This window comes from Planococcus citri, chromosome 4 (assembly GCF_950023065.1).
Source record: "Planococcus citri chromosome 4, ihPlaCitr1.1, whole genome shotgun sequence".
Classification (NCBI taxonomy): domain Eukaryota; kingdom Metazoa; phylum Arthropoda; class Insecta; order Hemiptera; family Pseudococcidae; genus Planococcus; species Planococcus citri.
Genome location: NC_088680.1, coordinates 57,824,640 through 57,841,022, shown reverse-complemented (window position 1 = coordinate 57,841,022; position 16,383 = coordinate 57,824,640). Strand labels below are relative to the sequence as shown.

The following is a 16,383-nucleotide window of genomic DNA, read 5'->3' as shown; positions in this document are numbered from 1 at the left end:
CAAAGTATAAAAGTACTTAATACCAAAAGCAGAGTCAAAACAAGATTTTTATGAACATGAGTTTTTAGGCACTCGTTAATTAAGTAATAGAATTAAAACTTTTGAAATTGTTGTTTCAATTTTTTTTAAAAATGTACTTTTTTGCTCAATTTCATTCGAAAAATTGTATGTATACTTGACTGCAGTGTTATTCAGATTTTAAATAAATTTGTATGTTGGATTTTTTGTTCAGTTTAATTCAGGTGTAGATAGGTATAATTTTTCAAACAGGGTTTCGTGCAGTCAAGGTAAGTATGCCATTCTGAATTGATTTTTTTAAAAATTAAAAAAAAAAAATAGAAGCAATCTGCATGATGAAAGTTTGAAATCAATGAAATCCTAAAATCGTGAATAAAACTCGAATCATGTACCCTATCAGCGATCCAAGGGCATATGGATGATTCTAAATTTAATCCTACGAGTACACTTACAATTTCGTACATTGACATGCCCCCCTAAAAAACATCATTCGTGCGTTAAATCGCGGAAACGTTTTCGCGACACCTTAAAATTGGCAATTTTCATACTTTCCAGGACTTGTCGGAGACGTAAGCGAACCCTCACGAAAAAAATGAACTGCACAGGGAGATTCAGCATCTCAAACTCTACCGATTGAGTGCTAAGGCTAAATTTTTAAAGTCGATTTTGGAGCTTTCAACCTGAAAAAAGTGAATTTTTAGCTAAAATGGCCCTACTTTGAGACCACGTGGCTCAGCCCCATGGTGTCGCGGGGGGCTAACAATTTTTTTGGGGTCGTTTCAACTCAAAAGGAACCACATACGTATGTGAATTCCAGAAAATTCCGAGACCTACGTTTTTTTTCGACCCACCCTAGTGTACATATCAATTCAATAAATGCTCTCGACACTCTACGTCTTCTTTAATTTAATAAAAATTTCATGAGAAAAGCAGTAGATCTTAACCACCTAACTGCTTTCTAAGTGGAAAGAGCTAGCGAGATGAATGAAGCAGCGTTGAGTAGGGAAAAATAAGGGCTTTCAAAAGCGGCCTTGATAATTTCAGGCCCATGCACAGGGTGTCCACAAATTGTAAAACCAGTTCGGTCAAAAAATTGAAACTGGTTTTTATTGGCGCAATGTATCAATACCACCTATAGTAAAAGGCCTGAGCGCTGAATTCTTATCAGCTCTGACGTCACCACAAGTAGATGACTCGATTGTGTTTACCATTTGAATTTTAACGTATGTTTAAATGGCGAATTCGTGAAATTGAGTAAAACTTTCGTTAAAAAAGTTATTTAAATTATGAAATTCAATTAATATTTGTCATAAAATGTGTTCTAGTAATGTGGTACTGATGTTTTCAATTACAGATGGTGTTGGTTTATTTGATTTGTGTACAAAAATTAATTTTTTGCGACTCGTTTGTGTTGTGTAATTTGAATGAATAGTGATGTAAACTGTAGATTAAAATGAAAATTAATGTGTACTAGTGTGTTGTACCGGAATGATGTTGTAATGAAATAAGTAGTTAGTGAACAATGCAATCGCATCAAGTTGGAGAAAAATCTACAATACATTTTAATTTTCAAATCTACTTCTTAGACCAGCCATGCTAAAGCTGCTATGATGGATAATGGATATTAAACAAGAAATCATCAGTATCTCAAACCAATTGAAGCAGCTTTAAATTCCAAAATACTTAGGATGGATTTCAACAGGCATAAATACAATGTTTGCAAAGAATTTCGAGAGAAATCTCCGTCATGTATGCAATGTTTGGTGATCGTTTTGTATACCTTAGTCTTTGAGTTGGAGATTATGTTCGCGTATATTCGGTAATATTTACAATAATTTGTATGTGTTGTACTTCTTTGCTATATTCCTCATTGTCAGCTGTCATCCTCCAGAGTTTTTCAGGTTTTTCTTGATATTCTTTTAGAAATTAGATCGTAAATGAGTGTAGTTCTCATCTTTAATGATGAAAACAGTGTTGATTATGAGCTTATATTTACTTATTTTTCCATTCAAATCATTCCCTCTTGATCTCAAATTGATTATTAAGTATCAGAATGTGATTCAAAACGCAAAATAAAATGTTCTCAGTATTTATTTCGTTCTAGTGCATTAATATTTCATTAATTTCTATAGCGTTATCGGAGTACATACTATCTATTAGTGATGACGTCACAAAACAGCGCTCAGGCCTTTTACTATAGGTGGTATTGAATGTATTCTACACACTAAGGCGACAAAAACGCGATATGAATTTTTTAAAACCGGTTCATTAGTTTGCAACCAGTAACAAAAAATACCCAAAAATTGTAGATAGAGAAAAAAGCTTGAAACAAAAGTTGTACTGTTGTAGAGCGTGAAAAATTACACAATTCTGTCTAATCAAATTTTGAAACCAGTTCACTGGTTCGCATTTAGCAACCAGTATTTGACAATCAACTAAAAATTGGAGATAGAGAAAAAGCTTGAAACAAAAGTTGTAGAGCGTGAAAAATTGAACTATTTTTGCTGATTGGATTTTGAAGTCGGTTCATTAATTAGCAACCAGTTATCAAAAATTACCTAAAAATTGGAGTTCGACTTTTTTTTCTTTTTTCATTAGAATGCGAATCATACAACATCTTCAACCAGGGATTATTTTAAGAATTTTTTAGAGCTACGCAAACACAACTAGGATAATTTTCAGTATCAACTTATCAAGATTTTCCCCTTATTTTTCCAACTCTCCCTGATTTTCTTACCACTCTCCCCTCGCCAAAAACAGCCAGACAAAGTTTTTCGCAAACTATCTATTCTGTTTTTCTGATTTTAACATTTTTCAAATTCAATCATAGGTTTTTTTGAAATGGGAACTGCGTAGAAAACAACAAAACAGACCCGAGCAAAGCCAGGGTGAAAAATTTGAAAAATTTGTAGTTTGAAAAGTAGAACAATATCAATTTTAATGTGAGAATTCAGTTTTTCTGATCTCAACTTTTAAAAAATTTCATCGATAGTTTCTTGGAAGTGTAAAGAAGAGAATCGAGGGGGGTAAAAATGGATTCTGGTGTAAAGTATTGTTTTTGGTAAACGAGGTGTCGTTTCCATATGAATCGAACCTCCCAAACACGAATATGACGTCCAATTTAATGTTACCCTCATCCACACCCGTCTAGTGCCTCTGCCCCTCACCTCAATTTTTACTATATTGAAAGTTGAGCTATTTTCATAATGTTGGTGTCATTCTCATAAGACTCGAATACCCCGAACACGAATGTGAAGTCCAATTTTATGCTATCCTCATCCACGCCCCTCCAGTGCCACTGCCCCCAACTCAACTCAACTTTCAAGTTTCAGTATATTGAAAGTTCAGATATTTTCGTAATGTTGGGGTCATTTCCATATGAATCGACCCCCCCCCCCCCCGAACACGAATATGACGTCCAATTTAATATTACCCTCATCCACACCCCTCCAGTGCCTCCGCCTCAACCTCAATTTTTACTATACATATATCAAAAGTTAAGCTATTTTCATAATTTTGGTGTTGTTTCCATGAATTGAGCGTCACATTACGGTCGGATTTTCGCACACATGCCCAGCGCGAAAAATAGATATGGTAGTGGGTACTAATTTCAATACAAGTGCTTATGTTACTGTTCAACCTTACCTTACCGTCATCATATACATACCTATTTTAATCATCATTATCGAATCATTAACAGGTACACCTTACACTTATAGCGTAGTAGCGATATCTTTGAAATTAAAATGTTTCAGAGTTTCACAAATTTCATTAATAGCCTGAATCGAAATAGTTGGGTGACATGGTTCTTTTTTTGTTTGTTTAGGTACTAATACTGTGAGGTGTGCCATGGCCTATCGTTCAGTGAATACTGTAAATATAGTCATGAATTATGAACTTCTTCTAAAATTGAAATCATGTTTCAACATTACTGGATTGGTGGTGTTGTCTGAGTTGAGTTTTGTCCAAGATGTTGGTTATCTACGCTTCCACAAGTGGTGAAATTTATAACAATGCCGGAACGATCATCATATCGATTCACTGAAACGCCACAAATCAAAATTAACTCAACACATTAGGTAAGTACTAAGTAGATATGTTTTTTTTACGCGGATTCTCGAAAATTGTACGTTTTTTTTTTTATTATTATTTGATAGATTCCAACCACAAACTTTCAAAACCTCAAAAGTCTTCTCATCTTCTCTTTTCAAGTAATTTTAGTAAAATCCATAATACATTTTCAAAAGCTATACTACCTTTCAGCAGATTCTAGTGGATTCTAAATCAGCCATACTCCAGATTCTCGAAATTCTGCCAAAATCCGTGTGAAAAAAAAACATACTTAGGTATTAAAAGTCCAGCACATTCCTTAAAATGTTTCAGTTTACACCGGATTTTTAGACAATTCCATTTTTACAGACGTGGACGATAACTTCAGTTCACAGCTGGTTGACAACGCGACAGCGCAGCGAGAAAAACCTATTGAAAAACACCCAGGTAGGCAGGTACCTATTGCAAGTACTTAAACGGTGAACGAGTATGGAAAATAGAATAGATACGGCAGTATCGTTCTTTCTTAAACTTCGCGTTATCGCGTAATTCGTTCAACATTCAGGGATCTGGCCCCTGGGATACCCATAGTGAGGCGCAGTGATGGGCCGCTCAAGGTTTTTTGCGCTCGCGCTCCGCTCACGCTCACACCACATTCATAACGCTCCCGCTCGCGCTCCGCTCAGGGTGTTCATTTTAGCGCTCCCGCTCATTGTTGCGCTCAGGTTGTTTGAGCGCGCGCTCAAATGCGCTCACGCTCACATACGTAATATGCTCATTTTTCGATTTTTTTCAAATTTGAATCTAAACTAATACGAACTAAAATGTAAAAAGATGAAACAGAAACGAAAAACGCGGGATACAAGTAAAAAAATGCCAACTTTTTTTGGATTTTGCCCCTTTTGGAAAAGAATTTCTGAGCGGCCTGAGCGCAGAAAAAGAGTGCGCTCAGCATGAATTGTACGCTCACGCTCACCGCTCCGCTCAAGATGTAAATCATGCGCTCGCGCTCGCGCTCCCACTCACTGAAAACCCCTGAGCGCACTAAGAGCGCGCGCTCATGAGCGCTGAGCGGCCCATCACTGGTGAGGCGGCCTATTTTACTCGTACACACGTTGTGCATTGTTATAGGAGTTGCCGATATGTACTTTTATGTAGGCACCCAATGTACTGGATTGAAAAAAATGGGAAAGTTTTAAATAAAATTTCAATTTATACGGATACCTACCTATTGTATTTTATCTTGCCTCACGTTTTCCAAATTATAATACACTAGGTAATAGGTACATCACTTACCTACATAAGCATCTATTTGACAATAAAAACGTCATTTCAGTACTAATATTTTATTTTTTTAAAATGAATTTTCCAGAAAATCTCTTAATGTATGCATTAAGCTGCAAATAAGCTACAATGTAAGTACTTAATGCATTCTTTATCACGCAGGTAAGTATTTTATAAACTACCAACATAATATAGTTACCCACTATTTCTTAATACTACTTACTTGTACTTAGTTTGGCATTAATTGTTTGAGCTTTACGATACTTAGTCAAAATGGTTCAATTTTTTTCTGTATGTACGAGTATATATTTTTGCGTTATGCTGGGGACTTTTCATCTGGAAAATGTGGGTCAGTAATCAAATTTCTTCAACTTACCCGTACACTAGAGCAGTATTTTGAATTTTTGAAATTAAGCCATGTTAGTTAATTTGGTAAGTAACGCAATGAAGAACACAGTTTCCTATTTAATTTTTCAGATGCTCAGAGGTGCCGTATTCCTAATCAAATATGGACTAGTTGCGGAAGTGCTTGTCCGCCATCTTGTGATTCCAAACCTGATCAAGTATGCACTAAGGTAAGTAAAAATCTTTATTTGGTATCTGTTTCATTTTTTCATTGAGTCATATAATACCTACCTACGCTATGTTTCTAGCAATGTGTGAAAGGCTGCCAATGTAGACAAGGGCTCCTCTTAAACCCTTCAGGAAATTGCGTCCTGCCCTCTCAGTGCTAAAAATTGGACTTACAATTAGCTGAATTTCAAGCATTATACACATGTACTACATATAATAGAAAATGCGTGCAAGTTTTTAATAAACATTCAGCTAATGATCATGTATACTTGCCTCAATTTTTTAAAATTTCATTCCTATGTAGTAGTTCTAGAAAAATATTATATGTGGACCTGTGTATCTACTTGATACAGTGGATCACAAAAGAAATCAAACGATTTTGACTAAATGCATTGGAGACCTTAATTTTGAGTTGAAATTTACTCAGAAAAATCTTCAGTTAAAGAGATGTATGGAGGGGAGATATGGGTCCTCAAACAGGAGGCATTTTCGAAAAAATCACATTTTTTTGCTCTGGCCCTTACCAAATTAGTTTTGGAGTAAATAGTACAGTATCAAAAATAATACTTAGTGTTTTAGATTCCTTGTTTTTTTTGTTTTTTTTTGAAAAGTTTGTATTTTCAAAATATGGTATGGGGGCTCAAAACAGCTTGAAGCCACCTTCAATCGACTCACCATTATTGAGTATAATTCTATGGAAGTTTCAACGTCTTTCAAAAATCTGCTGGAGGTTCCAGAACTGCTCAAAACGACAGAAATCGTGTTCTCAATCGCTTTGAATGGTCAAAAATGGAGTGCATACCTTTCTAATCCAGGTAGGTAGTAGGTACTTAGTTAAGTATGGTGAAATTCAAATGTGTTTTTTTTTTTGCATTTTTGGATGAAATATGCAGTTTAGAGACTCGCTACCTATAACGCAGCTAGATACCTACGTGATAAGGACGTCATACAAGTACGAGTACATTATCTCTCTTAAACTAGATTTTTGGGAAAATTTCCTATTGTGAATTATCTGCAAGCATGCTACAAGTAAACGCTTAATGTATTTTATCATCAGGGATACGTAAGTATGTATAAACAATGCACAATTGCACCTAGTATAGGTAGGTATGATAACCTACTATTTTTCAAATATTAATTTGGCGTTAGTTGTTTGAGCTCTACGACAGTCAAAATGGTTCGGTATTTTTCTGTATGTGCATTTTGCGTTATGCTGGTGACTTTTTATCTGGAAGGTGTTGGTCAGTAATCAAATTTTTTCATAAGTATCTACATATTTTGAATTTTTGGAATGAAGCTTTTAGCTAATTTGCCAAGTGACGAAATGAAAAACATAATTCGCTGCTTAATTTTTCAGACGCTCAACGGAGGTGCCCTCGAAATCAAGTATGGACGACTTGCGGAAGTGCTTGTCCGCCATCTTGTAATTCTGCGTTTAATCAACCATGCACATTGGTAGGTAAAAATCTTTATTAGATATTAAGGTATATTATTTTTTTATTGAATCATAATAAGCTGTGTTTCTAGCAATGTGTAGTAGGCTGCCAATGTAGACGAGGCCTCGTCTTACACTCTTCAGGAGAATGCGTTCATCTCTCGCAGTGCTAAAAATTTGACTCGGGTGAATTTACAGTATTGTACAGAATAAAAAAGGCGAGCAATGTTTTTAATAAATTCAATTGCATTCTACCTGGTTCTAAACAAATGTGTGTACCTACTTATGTACTTTGATAGAATGGATCACAAAAAATCTACGGATTCAGGATTCTGAACAAATTCAGTAGAGACTTTAATTTTGAGTTAAAAATAACTCAGAAAAACCTTCAGCACAGAAAATGTCTCTGGAGGAGAGATATGAGTCTTCAAACAGGGGGCATATTTGAAAAAACAACATATTTTTTGCTCTAGCTTTCCATCAGAATCCTCGACCTTTTATTAAGGTTCCACTATGAGCAATTGAATAATTTCCAATAGTCACTAATAAGCAACAATCGCGTTTTGTGTGCTCAAACAGTTTTTATGGCGCTTTTTGAGAAGTTTGAATTTTCAAAATATGTCTGGAGGCATTAAAATGGCTTAAAACCATCTCCAATCGACTCGCCGTCATTGAATAGGCTACAATTCAATGGAACTTTCAACCTTTCAAAAATCAGCAGAAGGTTCCAAGACTGCTCAAAACGATATAGGTAAATCGTTTTCAATCGATTTGAAAAGTCAAAAATGGAGTCCATGCCAAATTTTCAATCTGGGTAGGTATACTCAGTTAAGTTTGGTAAAGTATTAATTTTTTTTACATTTTTGGTTCAAAGGGTACCCCCCGATAAGATAGGCAAAATGCCCTTAACCTCAGATTTCGATGAAACTCACAGGGTATGTTTAGTAACCCCAAAAAATAATTTTGGGCCCATAGCCCGCTCCCCACCCCACCCCCCTCAGCCAGGGGGCCAAAAAACGCGTTTTTCAGGGGAAAAATTCTGTATCAGCGCGTAATTAAGATAAATTGATTCTGTAAACGAATATAGTTAGAAGATACATGGGCGTACCTCCCTGAATTTTTTCAGAATATTTCATCACACGGGGAGAGAAGGGGGGACAAAAGAAAACTTTAAATCGACATTACTCCGGAACGAAAAAACATACCAAAACGATTTTTTCGTCAAATATGTATCTTTAGGTCTACTTTCTATAGAAGTCATCACCCGGCCATTTGGAGTGGTGGGTCAAGCTCAAAAGCTCAAAAAACTCTCAAAAAACCACGTTTTTTGCGTTTTTCTCCAAAAATATGGACAAATGGCGGAAATCTAAGAGAATCAAGTTGTTCAGCGTGAAATTTTACCTCAGAATTGTGTAATTGAAAATTCATTTACACAGCATGATTGTAAAACTACATGCGCAGAAGTATTTGTGCTTACATCAAGATAGCTTAAAGGGTATTCCTGGGTAAAATAGGTGAAATGTCCCTGTCCTCGGATTTCTGAAATTTTGATGAAACATAGTTGGGTACCATTAAAAAAAATGTCGGAGGCAAAAAATCCCCCCCCCCAACCTCCCCTTGCTCATAATAGCGAAAAAAGGGCCTTTTTCGGGAAGAAAAAATCCATGCTTCAACGAGTTTTGACAAAAAAATCTGTATTCACTCAAAATACTTGAAGGAGATATGATTCTAGCAACTTGAATTTTCTTCAAAAATTGTGGGCCTCCCAGGGGAGATATATTGACAAAAGAAAATTTGAAACCGCCGTATCTCCGAACCTAATTTAAGTACATGAAATTTTTTTTCCAAAAATGTATCTGCATGAGCACTATAATTGGTATTTTTTTTTCAAATTTTCCCTCCAGGTAGGCCATCTTCAAAAACTCAAAAAACACTCAAAATTGTGTTTTTTTGTCACAGCACCACCAAAAAAAGCGATCCATAATTTTGGATGCTGGCCTCCAAAAACAATAAGAAAACCAACTAACTTCTTTAAGGCTATTCTAATTTTTTGATGAAAAATGGTCAACTTTGGGCGGGGATTGTGCCAAAACTATAGAACGGATTTTTCTAGGGTTTGCTTTCAAAAGCGAGGGTATGTCGAGATATTTTTGATTCAGGACATTTGATGGCTATAATAGGGAATTGGATGGAGGTACTTTAGACGCTCACATCCCTGTTGTAAAAGCAAAATTAGAAAATATGGCTACATACCCTCGATTTCATAGATGAATCAGTATTGGTGAAAAAAAATTGGAAGAATTTTGAAAATTCACGGAGAAATCCCCGTCTGAAGTTTAGATGGGAGCGGGTCGCGGGACATAAGCACGACTAAATTCGTTCAATCGATTACATGCAGTCTTACGAACGAATGATGAAAATAACGAACAAATCGGTTTCATATTTCGACCGGTTGTCAAATTAGAATGCTCTCCGCAGAGTATACCCTTAAACTCCAATTTTTTGGTCATAGGCACCCCCTCTCCAAATTTTAGGATGAAAGTAGACAGACAATATGGGTATCATTATCATATGAACCGAACTCGCTGAACATGAATATGAAGTTTGATTTGCAGTTGGACCCTCCCAACGACCACATTGGGGAGAGGGGTTGCCCAAAAATTAGAGTTTTTGTGAAAAATGCTTCATTATAGCGCTATTTACGCCATGCAACTTCTTAATCAAGGTTTTCTTGAATTACAAGTAGCCTACTTTTCAAGTACATGGTATCTAACTCAAAACTATCAGAAAGGTTTCTTTTTGGTGTCGATGATTAAATTTTTATGTGAGTTACCAAGTACATTGAAAACATAGGTATTACCTACTTACCTACGTACTATGTAGTAGATTGGGTAAATCACCAAAAAAAGAAAAAAAACTGGATTTTTACCAATTTTAGCAAAAACTGTCATTTTGAGTTGAAAGTTGTACAGAAAAATACTGGCTCCAGAAGTGCCTCTAAAGGGAAAACATGTGCCCTTAAAGTGGGAGTATTTTCGAAAAAACACGGTTTTTTCACTGTAGCCCCTGTACCCAATTTGTTTTGAGAAAAATAACGATCGACCCAGTCCTAAATGAATATATCTTAGATTCTGCGTCCATTCTATGCTATTATTTTAAATTGTTTTTGTCAATTTTGAAAAATCAACAAAAATTTAGGAATTTTTGCCAATCTTTATCAATTTTTTGAAACCTAAAATATTGTCATCACTGCGTTCCAAAATATTTCCTCAGTTTCAGAAATATTTTATCTTTCAATATTTTTTCGTCATTATAGCGAAACTTTTGCGAAGAAAATATTTTCAAAACACCAACTACTAATACCCCCTCTCCAAAAAAAAAAAGATTTACTTTTCAATTTTCTCAGTAGAACCCCAAAAGTGGCCTTGGATTTTGATGGCAATAGCATGGATTGGCGCAGAATCTCAAATACCTATGTAGGTACTTTTATTACCTATACTGTCTCCTCCATATATTTTGAGTGAATACAGATTTTTTTGTTAAAACTCGTTGAAGCATGGATTTTTTCTCCCCGAAAAAGGCCCTTTTTTCGCTATTATGAGCAAGGGGAGGTGGGGGGGGGGATTTTTTGCCTCCGACATTTTTTTTAATGGTACCCAACTATGTTTCATCAAAATTTCAGAAATCCGAGGACAGGGACATTTCACCTATTTTACCCAGGAATACCCTTTCAGCTATCTTGATGTAAGCACAAATACTTCTGCGCATGTAGTTTTACGATCATGCGGTGTAAATGAATTTTCAATTACACAATTCTGAGGTAAAATTTCACGCTGAACAACTTGGTTCTCTTAGATTTCCGCCATTTGTCCATATTTTTGGAGAAAAACGCAAAAAACGTGGTTTTTTGAGAGTTTTTTGAGCTTTTGAGCTTGACCCACCACTCCAAATGGCCGGGTGATGACTTCTATAGAAAGTAGACCTAAAGATGCATATTTGACGAAAAAATCGTTTTGGTATGTTTTTTCGTTCCGGAGTAATGTCGATTCAAAGTTTTCTTTTGTCCCCCCTTCTCTCCCCGTGTGATGAAAAATTCTGAAAAAATTCAGGGAGGTACGCCCATGTATCCTCTAACTATATTCGTTTACAGAATCAATTTATCTTAATTACGCGCTGATACAGAATTTTTCCCCTGAAAAACGCGTTTTTTGACCCCTCTGGCTGAGGGGGGTGGGGTGGGGAGCGGGCCATGGGCCCAAAATTATTTTTTGGGGGTACTAAACATACCGTGTGAGTTTCATCGAAATCTGAGGTTAAGGGCATTTTGCCTATCTTATCGGGGGGTACCCTTTGATTTCAAAAAATTCAAAATTCATCAAAGATCACGAAATACACTTCGGTACGTGAAATTTCGGTTAGTAGGTACCTACATAATGTGTTTTTGAATGTTCTTTCGAGTTTCGATTTGGCTTTGTGCGGTTTAAAAATTTTACTATTTTTTGGGAAATTTCCTGTCGTGAATTATCTGTGAACCAGCCACAAGTAAGCACTAACACACCTATGTATTTTTTTTTTTTTTTATCAGCGGTACATAAGTACGAGTATACATATAAACAACTCGTATAGTAGGTAGGTAGGTAAGTACGGTTTTTCTAATTACTAATACTTTAGCGTTAGTTGTTTGAGCTCTATACGATAGTCAAAATGGTTCAATATTTTTCTATACGTATATTTTGCGTTGTGTTGATGACTTTTCATCTCAAAAATCTAGGTCAGTAATGTAATCAAATCCTTTCAACCTTATAGTAGGTATGAGTATTTCGAATTTTTGAAATTAAGCCGTAGCTAATTTGCTGAGTAACGAAATGAAGATCATAATTTCCTACTCAATTTTTCAGACGCTCAACCGAGGTGCTCTACTGCTAATCAAGAATGGACGACTTGCGGAAGTGCTTGTCCACCATCTTGTAATTCCCCACCAAATCAAGCATGCACTTTGGTAAGTAAAAATCTTTATTAGATAGGTAGGTAATACCATTTTTTCATTTAATCATAACACGCTATGTTTCTATAGCAATGTGTAGTAGGCTGCCAATGTAAAGAAGGATATTTCCTACACGCTTCAGGAAGTTGCGTCTCACCCTCTCAGTGCTAAAAATTTGACGTTGGTAACTTCCAAGCATTGTACAGAATAGAAAAGGAGCGCAAGTTTTAACAAAGATTCAGTTAAGTGTCGTAATGTATGTAGGTAGGTACATATTTCAACTTGCAATTGCATCATCTTTCTTCAATTGCATTCCTCTCTTATTGGTTCTAGGTAAATATGTGTACCTGGGTACCTACTTGATAAAGTGGATTACAAAAAAAAAAATCAAACGATTTTGAACAAATGCATTGGAGACCTCAATTCTGAATTGGAAGTTATTCAGAAGAAACTTCAGCTTAGGAGATGTCCCTGGCGGAAAGGTATGTGTCCTCAAACAGGCGACATTTTTGAAAAAAATCGTATTTTTTCGGTCTAGTTCTTACCAAATCGGGTTTGGAATAAATATTACAGTTTCAAAAATGACGGTGTTTTAGATTCTGCGTCGACCTTGACCATTGCCATCAGACATTTTTTTGCGGCGGTTCTACTGAGCAATTGAAAAATTTCCAATGGTCACTAACAAGCACCAATCGCGTTTTACGTGCTTAAGGTAATTTGAACAGATTTTATGGTGTTCTTTTTTTTTTTTTTTGAAAAGTCTGTATTTCTAAAATATGGCTGGGGACTTCAAAAAGGCTTGAAACCACCTCCAATTGACTCATCGTCATCATTGAGTACTATTCTATCGAAATTTCAACTTTTGAACATCGCTCGCTCAAAACGATAAAACCGATTTAAAAGGTCTCCTGATAGGTATACCTAAGCTTGGAAAAATTCTGATGTTTTTCGTATTTTTGGTTCAAATTTGATTTTGAAAAATTCAAAATTCATTAAAAATTGCGAAATACTCGTGGAAATTGAAACTTTGGCTGGTTGTGTTTTTGCATTATATCTTTTAAACTGATTTTTTTTTGTTGCAAAATTTCCTGCAATGAATTATATGCAAACAAGCTACAAAAGTAAGTCCCTAATAAATATTTTTTTATCAGCGGTACCGACGTAGGTAAGTATAGATATGTATAAGCAACACACAAAGCAGGTAGGCCCTAGGCACTGTTTTTCTAATACGTATTAATTTGGTGTTATTTGTTTGAGCTCGACGATGGTCAAAATGGTTCGATATTTTTCTGTATGTATATTTTGCGCTATGTTGGTGACTTTTCATCTGGAAAATATCGGTCTGTATCTAATCAAATTTTTTCGACTTACACTATAGGGTACCTACACCTAGTATGAGTATTTGGAATTTTCGAAATGAAGCTATAGCTAATTTGCCAAAAAACGAAAATGAAGAACATGATTTTCTACTTAATTTTTCAGATTCTTATCCCACCGATCAGGATTGCCCTCGTGAGGGTCAAGTATTTGATCGTTGGGGAAATGATTGTATGCGGAGTTGTGGTACCGCAAAAATATGCTCCCTCGTAAGTAAACCTCTTTATTAAATATTATTATTTTTTCATTGAATCATAATACGCTGTGTTTCTAGGTAGAAGAACCTGGCTGTGGATGTAAAAAAGGCTTTTGTTTAGACTCTGTAAGAAACTGCGTCGAAAAACCCAACTGACCCTAGGGGGTCAAAGGTTGGGCGGGCAACCAGTCTCGCTCTCCTCCCCTCGCCCTCCTCCTGCAACCAGGATTAAGATTGTAATTCAAGTACCTATACATTTTACTGTTAGATGCGTAAGTTGAAAATATATTTTTTTTAAAAAAACCTCTGACTCTGAGTGCTAAAAATTAGACTTCCGTAAATCTCAAGCATTGTATTATAGAACAGAAAAGTTGTGCAAGTTCTTAATACCTATATACATTCAGTTATGTATCGTAATGTATGTAATATACATATTTTCATTCGCCTCATTTTCTTCAGTCGCATTCTTATCTAGTTCTAGGTAAATAATTATAAGTAAGGTATACTCCGTATACCTATGTACTTGATAAAGTGGATCACAAAAAAAAACAAAAAACGATTTTAACCAAATGCATTGGAGACTTTAATTTTGAGTTTAAAGTTACTCTGAAAAAACTTCGGGGATCGAAAAAAATCGATTTTTTTCGCACTAGCTCTTACCAAATACACTTTTTAGAATAAGTAGTATAGTTTCAAAAATTAAGTCGTTTTAGATTCTGAGTATACACGACATTTTTTTCAGGGTTTTACTGAGCAATTTAAAATTTTCTAATGGTCACTAACGAGCATAAAACTGCGTTTTACGTGTTGAAGTTAATTTGAACAGTTTTTATTGGTTGTTGCTTTTTTTTCAAGTTTTTACTTCCGAAATATGGCTAGTGACTTCAACACGGCTTGAATCCATCTCCAATTGACTCGTCGTCATCACCGAGGACAATTCTATGAAATTTCCAATTTTTAAAAAATTTGCTGGTGGTTTCGGAACTGCTCGCTCAAAACGATAGAAACCGTTTTCAACCGATTTAAAAAGTTTCCTAGGTCAGTTTGGTAAAATTCTGATGTTTTTTGCATTTTTGATTTAAATTACGTATTGGATTTTTAAAAATTCAAAATTCATTAAAAATCGCGAAATACACGTTGGAACTTGAAATTTTGGTATAGGTAATGTGTTTTTGCATGTTTTTTTGATTTATCTTTGTGCGGTTCAAAAATTTTACTGCCAATACTTCCGCTATTCGACAATCCATAAAGACGCCGCTCAGTACGTTATCTCTTTTTAACTGATTTTTTTGCAGAATTTCCTGGTGTGAATTATCTGCAAACAAGCTACAATGTGAGCCCTTAATATGTTTTTTTTAAATTTTTTTTTCATCAGTACCATACTATACCTGTCTTAAACAACACACATCGTAGGTAGGTGCTGTTTTTCCAACATTAATTTGGCGTTAGTTTGTTTTAGCTCTACGACAGTCAAAATGGTTCGATATTTTTCTGTATGTATGTTTTGCGTTATGCTGGTAATGACTTTTCATCTGGGAAATGTAGGTCAGTAGGTACCTAATCAAATTTTTTCAACTCACACTAGCGTATCATATCTACACTTGGTATGAGTATTTTGAAGTTTCGAAATTAAGCTATAGTATACCTAGCATTTTTCAGACGCTCAACCGAGGTGCCCTCAAGGTCAAGAATTTAAGCGTTGCGGAAAACCTTGTCTGCAGATGTGTTATCATACTCGTAATCCAGACCGAGCGTGCCCCCCTGGAGTAAAAATCTTTAATAGATATTATTGATATTACATATTATTTTTTCATTGAATCATAATACGCTGTGTTTCTAGGAATGTAAACCAGGCTGCTATTGTAAACCTGGCTTCCTATTAAAACCTTCAGGAGAATGCGTCAAACACCGCTCACAGTGCTATTAGGGGGTAAAGGGTTGAGCGGACAATCGGTATCGCTTCCCTCCCCTCTCCCCGGATCCAGGATTAAGATTGTAACCTCTAAGTACCTACCTATACATTTTGTTAGATGCGTAAGTTGGAAACATATTTTTTTTAAAAAAACCTCTGACTCTGAGTGCTAAAAATTAGACTTAGATTTTCATAAAAATGATATTTCTCGTATTGTGTATAGTAAGTATTTGGAAAGAAAAAATTTTCAAAATACGAATTAATTCAAAAATACTTTTACGATTAGCAAATTTACAACCACTCTGTCGCATCCTAAAACTGGTTTGGATTTTGATGACAATGGACGCAAAATCTCAAAATAATTCCATATTTTGGGACTGGGCCATTTTCCCCAAAACCCGTTGGGTAGGGGATAGAGCAAAAAAACTATTAAGAAAAAAAAAAACAAAAACTACTTAATGTATTTTTTAAAAATTTTTTCGAAATTTTCACTTAATGACTAAAAAATTGGCACCATTGCTGATTGCGTTCCAAAATATTTCCTCGGCTTCTGG

At 35.4% G+C, this 16,383-nt stretch overlaps 4 long non-coding RNA genes across 4 annotated transcripts; 3 read left to right on the top strand and 1 right to left on the bottom strand.

Annotated features, from left to right (window-relative positions):
• Positions 1-1,228: 1,228 nt before the first annotated feature.
• On the bottom strand, positions 1,229-5,248 carry LOC135842397 (uncharacterized). Its single transcript, XR_010558124.1, has 2 exons — positions 4,275-5,248; positions 1,229-4,059 (listed from the first exon to the last, which is right to left on the bottom strand). It is a non-coding gene; the product is annotated as an uncharacterized LOC135842397 (long non-coding RNA).
• Positions 5,249-5,540: 292 nt separating this feature from the next.
• On the top strand, positions 5,541-6,047 carry LOC135843307 (uncharacterized). Its single transcript, XR_010558303.1, has 3 exons — positions 5,541-5,701; positions 5,830-5,927; positions 6,006-6,047. It is a non-coding gene; the product is annotated as an uncharacterized LOC135843307 (long non-coding RNA).
• A 5,608-nt stretch (positions 6,048-11,655) lies between these two features.
• On the top strand, positions 11,656-12,466 carry LOC135844206 (uncharacterized). Its single transcript, XR_010558471.1, has 3 exons — positions 11,656-12,169; positions 12,259-12,359; positions 12,435-12,466. It is a non-coding gene; the product is annotated as an uncharacterized LOC135844206 (long non-coding RNA).
• Positions 12,467-12,511: 45 nt separating this feature from the next.
• Positions 12,512-14,366, top strand: LOC135844205 (uncharacterized). Its single transcript, XR_010558470.1, has 5 exons — positions 12,512-12,608; positions 12,678-12,826; positions 12,941-13,056; positions 13,827-13,930; positions 13,996-14,366. It is a non-coding gene; the product is annotated as an uncharacterized LOC135844205 (long non-coding RNA).
• Positions 14,367-16,383: the final 2,017 nt, after the last annotated feature.